General features: G+C 48.0%; 1 pseudogene; it reads left to right on the top strand.

The window, feature by feature from the left end:
- The first annotated feature begins 1,994 nt into the window (after window positions 1-1,994).
- LOC119882372 lies at window positions 1,995-2,951 on the top strand (annotated as a pseudogene).
- The last annotated feature ends 5,066 nt before the right edge of the window (window positions 2,952-8,017 follow it).

The raw sequence follows: 8,017 nt of genomic DNA, 5'->3' as shown, positions 1-8,017 counted from the left end.
CGCTGGCTCCGACGCTTCCTTTCCTCGTTCGGGAGCCCGTTCTCGGCTTCTCCCGCTCGCGGTTTTGTATCTGGAGGCGCTGCAGCAATCCGACTCCGAGGAGGCGGACGTGCTCAGCGCAGTCGACGATGACTTCCGGGTGTCGGGGCGGCGTCATCTGGCCGCGCCCGACTATGATGTGCTGCTGGAGGTGGTGACTAGAGCCGTGGCTAAGCTCAACATCAACTGGCCACGGGAGGAGCAGACACCACAGGCTAGTGGTAGCTTGATGAAAGGTTTCTTAAGCACCACACGCCACCTCCACGCCGGTCTCTGCCATTCTTTCCTGATTTACATGATGAACTGAGTAAATCATGGGGCAGACCCTTCTCTACATGGCTTTCCACACCCCGATCACTGAACTACAGTAATGTGATGGGGGTTAGGGACCGTGGTTATGGGAGGATGCCTCGGGTGGAGGATGAGCTTGCGAGCTATCTCTCCCCTCGACTTGCGTCCTCCCTGGAGAAGCCGGCGTTACCATCCAAACCATGTCGCACCACATCCACGCTTGTGGGGAAGGCGTACATGCCAGCGGGCCAGGCAGGTGCGAGCTTGCACACCACGGTGCTTCAAGCCTACCAAGCCAACCTGCTACAGGAGATGGTTCAGAGGGGGGGTCCCTCCGAGGAAGATCTGGCGGAGCTTCGCAGAACCACGAAGCGTTAGACGCAGTGCGAAGCGTTCCGCCAGTACCTCCCTCGCCGGTCTGGACCCAAGGCAGCTGAGGCTGCCAGGCGTAGGTCCCTTCCCTCTACGAGCTCCTACGGAGAGGAGGGAAGCAGAGTGTCGCTTCTCGGGGGCCCCCCGAGGAGCTGGGGCAGCGAGACGGCGCTCTCACCCTCAGCCGTCTGAGAGACGCGATCTGAGGACCGTCATCCAGTCCCGACGGAGCTCAGGGAAGACCGGGGTAGGGGAGTCTTTCTCCCCTCCCGCACCCCCCCCACCCCCCCCGGAGGCCGACCGAGGTCCCCTCCGCCGTGGCAACAGGTGATGTTATCCCGCCGTTTACACGTTCAGGACGCACCTGCCACCATCGAGTCCGCACCGTACTGCCTGCCCCGAGGGTCTGCAGACGGACGGCATCCCGACTCACTCACCGTGGATCTTCAGCGGCTCCCCCCTGCCGTTCTGGGGCTTCAGGGGTCCACCAGAAGATCACACGAGACACCGACCACCAGCCCCGAGGGGCTGGTTCCGTTGGCAGACTTTGCAGACGCTTGGCGGAGCCTGACGAACATTTCTCCGCGGGTCCTGCGCACTGCCATAGATGGGTATCGACTACAGTTCAAAGCCCGCCCTCCAAATTCAACAGAAGAGAGGGGGTGGTTTGGACTGTGGTCCGCCCGGAGCAAGGTCCGGTGTTGGGACAGGAAGTTTGTACTCTGCTGAGGAAAGGGGCCGTGGAAAATCTCCCCCCCAGACATAGACTTCATAGTCCCCAAGAAGGACGGAGGGCTGCGTGCCCTATTTTATAGGGCACTATTAGATAGATCTAAAGGACGCCTATTTCTAGGTCTCCATCCGTCCTTCTCACAGGAAGTTCCTGAGGTTTGCCTTCGGGGGTGTGGCTTACCAGTATCGGGTTCTTCCATTCGGCCTGGCACTTCCCCTAGCACATTCACCAAGTGTATGGATGCAGCACTGGCCCCGCTGAGGCTCCGGGGCATCCGGATTTCAACTTCATCGACGACTGGCTCATCCTAGCCCAGTCTCGAGAGTTGGCGGTTCGGCATCGAGATGTCGTTCTGGCTCGTCTGCGGCGTTTAGGGCTGAGGCTCAACGCAAAGAAGAGCGTGCTGGCGCCCACCCAACGGGCTACGTTCCTAGGGGTTGCATGGGATTCGACAACGATGCGGGCACAATTGTCTCCGGCACGTGTCGACACCATATTGGCTGCCGTGAAAGGGGTGAAGTTAGGCCACGCCATCACTATGAAACACTTTCAACGAGTGTTGGGTCTCCTGGCGGCTGCGTCCAGCGTAATACCATCTGGACTGCTGCACATGAGACCCCTGCAGTGGTGGCTAAGGAACAAGGGTTTTTCCCCGAGGGGAATCCTCTCCGTCTGGTTTGGGTTACGCGCAAGTGTCTTCGTTCCCTATCAGTTTGGAAGGAAACTTGGTTCCTGTCCCAGGGGCCCGTGCTGGGAGGGTCTTGTCGCCGGCTGGTTATTTCGACAGACGCCTCCCTCACGGGCTGGGGCGCGGTCATGGATGGCCGCTTTGCAAGGGGATCCTGGCAGGTGCATCGATCCGAGTGGCATATCAACTGTCTCGAGATGTTGGCGGTGTTCCAGGCTCTAAGGAGTTTCCTGCCCGATCTCCAAGGCCACCACGTCCTGGTTCGTTCTGAGGAGAACAACACAGCGGTGGTGGCCTATCTGAATCACCAGGGCGGTCTGCGCTCGCGCCCTCTGGACAGACTGGCGCGTCAGATCCTCCTGTGGTCCCAGCAGAGGTTACTATCGCTCAGGGCGATGTATTTCCTGGGGACACAGAATCAGGGAGCAGACCTGCTGTTGAGGCAGGGGCTGAGGCCCGGGGAATGGAGACTTCACCCCGAAGTGGTGGAGCTCTTGTGCGAAGAGTTCGGCCCCATAGACGTGGATCTGTTTGCGTCTCAAGAGACTACGCACTGCCCGCTATGGTTTCTCTCGTTCCTCCAGCCCCGTTGGGTCTGGACGCCATGGTACATTCGTGGCCGAGGCTACGTCTGTACGCTTTTCCCCCAGTCGCTCTGCTCCCGGGGTTCTGGAGCGGGTCCGCCAGGACTATGTCGGCCTACTGCTCGTAGCCCCGTTCTGGCCAACCCGGGTGTGGTTCTCGGACATCATGTCGCTCCTGGACGGCCCGCCGTGGCGGGTCCCTCTGAGGAGAGACCTGCTGTCCCAGGCGCAGGGCCGGGTTCTTCACCCTTGCCCCGCCATATGGCGACTGTGGGTCTGGCCCCTGAGGGGGCACAGTACCTAGAGGCGGGTCTAACAGCCGGAGCAGTCGAGACCCTCCTGAGCTCCAGGGCCCCGTCCACACGGAGGATGTACGGCCTGAAGTGGAGTGTTTTCTCCACTTGGTGTAGGGAGCGGTCGGTGGACCCTGTTACCTGCCCGGTGGTTCAGGTACTTGAGTTCCTCCAGGACCGGTTCTCTGCTGGTCTTTCCCCTTCCACCCTCAAGGTGTACGTGGCAGCTATTTCATCTTTCCACACCCCTCTGAGGGAGGGGTTCTTGGGGAAACTTCCCTTGGTTGTACTTTTCCTCCGTGGTGCCCGGAGGATGAGACCTGCGACTCGGTCCAAGGTTCCCACTTGGGATCTGGCAGTGGTTCTTGGGGCGTTGGCTGAGGCCCCCTTCAAACCCCTGGAGTCAGCTGAGGCTAAGCACTTGACCCTCAAGATGGCCTTTCTCCTTGCTATCACCTCTCTAAGGAGGGTGGGGGAGCTCCAAGCGCTTTCGGTTTCCCCGCAAAGCCTGGAGTTTGCCCCGGGGAATATTAGGGCTATCCTGCACCTTCATTCAGGATACATCCCTAAAGTGCCTTCTTGTGCGGCAGGGTCCACAGTGCTGCAGGCATTTCATCCTCCACCTCATGTGACGGCGGAGGACGGGAGACTTCATCTGCTCTGCCCTGTCAGAGCACTGAGTATTTACACTCTGAGGTCCTCCCGTTGGAGGAAGGCTGACCAGCTGCTAGTGTGTTTTGGGTCTCCCAGGGCCGGGCTCCCTGCATCCAAACATACTATTAGCAACTGGATTGTTCAGACTATTTCCCTGGCCTATCAGGTGCGCGGTTTGCCTTCACCTGTGGCTGTGAGGGCTCATTCTACCAGAGGCAAGGCGGCCTCTCGAGCCCTCCTTTCCGGGGCCTCTTGCAGGATGTTGTTTAGCGGCTGGCTATGCCACTCCACACATTCATTCGGTTTTACAGTCTTGACCTTCCTTCGGCACCTGGCACTCGTGCGCTCTCCTCTTAGTAGTGCCACTTTATTGCACACAGGGGCAGGCGGGGTTTTCGGCACGGTTTAGTGGGTATCTCGTTCCCATAGTGTCGTAACCGACGCAGTTCGAGTTCCCTCGAAGGGGAACGTCTCGGGTTACGTATGTAACCCTGGTTCCCCGAGAAGGGGAACGAGAGACTGCGTCGGCCCGCCGCACCTCTCTCCCCGCCTGAAGCGCCTGCTTCATAGTTTAAGCTAATGATGAGTGTGTACAGGTGTGCTTTATACTCCTCCGGTTATTCCGTCACACCTTACCGTTCTAGCAACAGGCCAATAGGATTGGAGTGATTTCATTCACGTTCAGACCTGCTTCGCCTAGAGGCGTTCCCATAGTGTCGTAACCGACGCAGTCTCTCGTTCCCCTTCTCGGGGAACCAGGGTTACATACGTAACCCGAGACGTTCTTTACAAACTGACAACTATGGCTCTTGACCATGCGTCCATATGTGAGACAGCTGCTGGGATGCCACACTCAATACAGCACTGCAATAAAACGACACTGTAGCTGATTTGTTTTTTAATATCAAGATATTTCTTTGTTGCGATTATATAATAATCAGGGAATGCGTAAATGTTCCCCAAAAAATGTAAACTATAAGGTCAGTATTTATTAAAGATCATTCTAAACTGTAACCATTTAGGTAGTTGTTTTTTGTTTTTAGAAATTGTTCATATTGCATTTTTTGAAAGTTTAATTAATTAGTTAATTTTATGTTATATAGGGTGCTGTTGTACCATGGACAAATTAGAAAAAAAAGGGGTGAGAAAATGCAAAACAATTAGCAATTATACTAGAAATTGTTTCAGCTAGATACAGCATAGTTAGATTTCCAAGAAATGTTGTTTTTCCATGTTTAATTCATATCACTGATTTATTTTACTGTCGTGATGCCAAATAGGCACTTACCAGCTCTCACGTGTGAGATTTTCTTCCATGTTCTCTTGATAAAAGTTTATTTTGGTAAATCATTTTAAGGTGATCATTGTTATCAACTTGGCAAGTTACACAATAAAGAATAAACAAACATTTTTGATTTCCATGGCTTGGTTCTGTATAGTGCCATCCTACTTTGTTGAGCTAAAAAGAATTACAAAAAGTACAAAATTAAAACTACACTCACTCACTGTGTGTCTCTACTGCTCTTTTGTGTTTTAATTGTTTCAGGCCGATATTGCTGTTTAATGGTACTGAGGAATAAGTGATATCAGGTTGTGCCTACAGAAATCTCTGTGTGTAGCTTAGATTCATTTAGTTTTAGGCAAATTAATAATTACAAAAATATTTTTAAAATATCTATCAACATGTGCACACATGTCACCTTCTTAGTGCAACTACAAATGTTAAGTAAATCACACCCAAAGTTTGGTTTAAACTTATTGCATCTACTCTCTCTCTGAAGCCTTGTGAGTAATGTCTCAGAATCCCTCACCGCATAAAACGCTCATTAACTGCTCATTCATAATGTTTCCTTTCTGTTATCAGAACAGCCTGTCTCATTCCTCCCCTTGCTGATCTATCACAGACCGTTAAAAGACAAGTTTAATCTCCCTGGTAGCTCTTTCTTTCCTTTATTTACAACTTAATTCTGCTCCTAACTCCTTTGGAGTTCCCTGTTGCACAGAACTGACCACTCATCCAATCACCTATATTAATGTGTTTTGGACAACCCACTGTCTCTAAATCTCTAAAATATTTTATGTGTTGATATAAAACCATTGTCAAATAGCTTAGCATGGGAAAATCATCCCAGCAACCCTAACATAAACTAGTTGGGACTTTAGTTGATCAATTACTGGAACTTCAATTGAAGTTTCTGCCAGTCACTGGCTAGTACATTTTTTAGGGCTAAAAGCCTGTGACTTTGTATGCATGGTACCACTGAAGCCCTGTCTACATAATGCAACTGGCAACAAGTCCCTAAATAGCGAATACAGTTAATTTGAGTAAATATTGAACTTAATTCAAGGCTCACTTGTGCTTGGTAAAAAAAAGCACATCTGTGTTTTTGTAATTACACTTGATTAATGTCTAAAGAGGTTAATAATTGTCAAAGAGAAGTTTGCTTCTATGAGTGGTAAAACATATACAAAATATATGTTTGTCCATATGTTGTCTTTCCGTTATATAGACCAGTTTCTCTTAGAAATATGTTTATATAGGATGATTCTGCAGTGCACTATTTGCATTCAATATTAATTAATTAATTCAGTGCCAGTGCAGGAAGTAGCATTCCCTTTACATACCGAGAGTGATAGGTGTGTCGAACATCCTTAAACAAGTGTTTAGTTCATCGGCCCCTCAGGGGAAATTCCTTCCTGCAATATTCGAGCCATAAATATATTTTGAGATCATTTATTTTCACAGCCTTTTAGAACATCATTCCAGTTTGTGTTCCCATTAGACAACAAAACCCATGTTTGTTATTATCCAGAGGGTTCCTCCAAAAATGAAAGACAGAACGAAATAGTATTTTTTATGCTCACCAGGTTTATATCTGTATTGTTCTATTTAATTAAAACAAAACAAAACAAAAAAATACCAATGAAATTGTGTTTCAAGCTATTAACACAATTTTCAATTTTAGTAACAATACCAAGACTATACATTTCAATATTTAGGAAGACAGAGAAAGACATCTAAGGTACCACAAAAAAAGGATTGAGGATTGACAAAGTGATTTCAGAGGGTGAAATGGCCAAGTGTGTGTGTTTGTATGTGTGTGTGTGTGTGTGTGTGTGTGTGTGTGTGTGTGTGTGTGTGTGTGTGTGTGTGTGTATGTGTGTTTTCTGATCACAAAAATGCAACCCCATCCTCGGGAGACTCTTTTTTATGCAAATCATCTTTCTTTGTTCACAGAACTGTGTTGTCAGTGTCATCCAGCACTGGCATTTTCCCCACGAACTTACATGACCAACATTACATACAGTAGAACTTCATCCATTCCATCCAAATGGAGAGACTATTGTGGATTGTTCCAAATCTGCGGACCAAATGACCACAATGCAAGTTCCAAACCACCAGTCACCATGTGTTAAAGTGACTGTAACAGTGGAGAAAGCTTGTTCTCCTAATATCCATATGCAACGATTTTGGATTGGAAAACCATGTTTTAGAGAGACCATTTAGTTGCTAGGATTACATTTTTCTGCTGTGTTTCTGACTGAACATCAATACGGAATGTATTCGTTCTTCTGTCTTCTGCACTTGGCACAGAAAACTGAAGAAAATCAATAGCACATGAATGACATGTTTAGGAAACAGGGTTGGTGGAGGGAAGATTGTTAAATTTTCTGCTCCTTATGTGAATGAAAAAACAAATCAGCTATAGCGGTATATCTTTTTGGCCTATTTTCACTCTAAAACCTAAAATAATTTCCGCATTATAGTACTTGTAGTTTGAAGTCATTGACATTATTCATTTGAAATGAAACATCAGCAAAATGACTGAAAGACCAACAAATGTGATACACAACATCAACATCGGAATTATGTGCCTTTTCTGCCAATCCCTAACAGACATAAGCAGGCAGCATCATATTAACTCTGCAGCATGTATTATTTTAGGTATACCACCATCAGCACTCGCATTACAAATAGCGGGATACTTACAAATGTAAACAGCATTTTATAAATGGAAAGAATAACTTATAGAATCAGAAATCAAGAAGTGGAATAATTGAAACGGTGGAATATATTGATTAATCATGTGGATCACAATTAAAATATACTGAAGGATTTGAAGAATGTGTTCTTATTTCTTTGTGTATGTGGTATATGTATGTGCACTGTCATAGTAGCCTATGTTATTTTATTCTCAGTCCTTTCCTTATTTTTTATTTGGTGTTATTATTACTATAGTTACATTTTTCCTTCATTATTATATTTTTTTCCCTGTAAAATATATACATTTTGTTAGATTCTATAGGTTTATCAATAGATATAAATAGGTATGAACACTATCATATGTACAGAAGCCCTAAG

This window comes from Micropterus salmoides, unplaced genomic scaffold (genome assembly GCF_014851395.1).
Source record: "Micropterus salmoides isolate LMB-PRFRI ecotype aquatic unplaced genomic scaffold, ASM1485139v1 Ms_hic_scaffold_3, whole genome shotgun sequence".
Classification (NCBI taxonomy): domain Eukaryota; kingdom Metazoa; phylum Chordata; class Actinopteri; order Centrarchiformes; family Centrarchidae; genus Micropterus; species Micropterus salmoides.
Note: the sequence above shows the minus strand (reverse complement) of the source record. Positions and strands in the feature narration are given on the sequence as shown.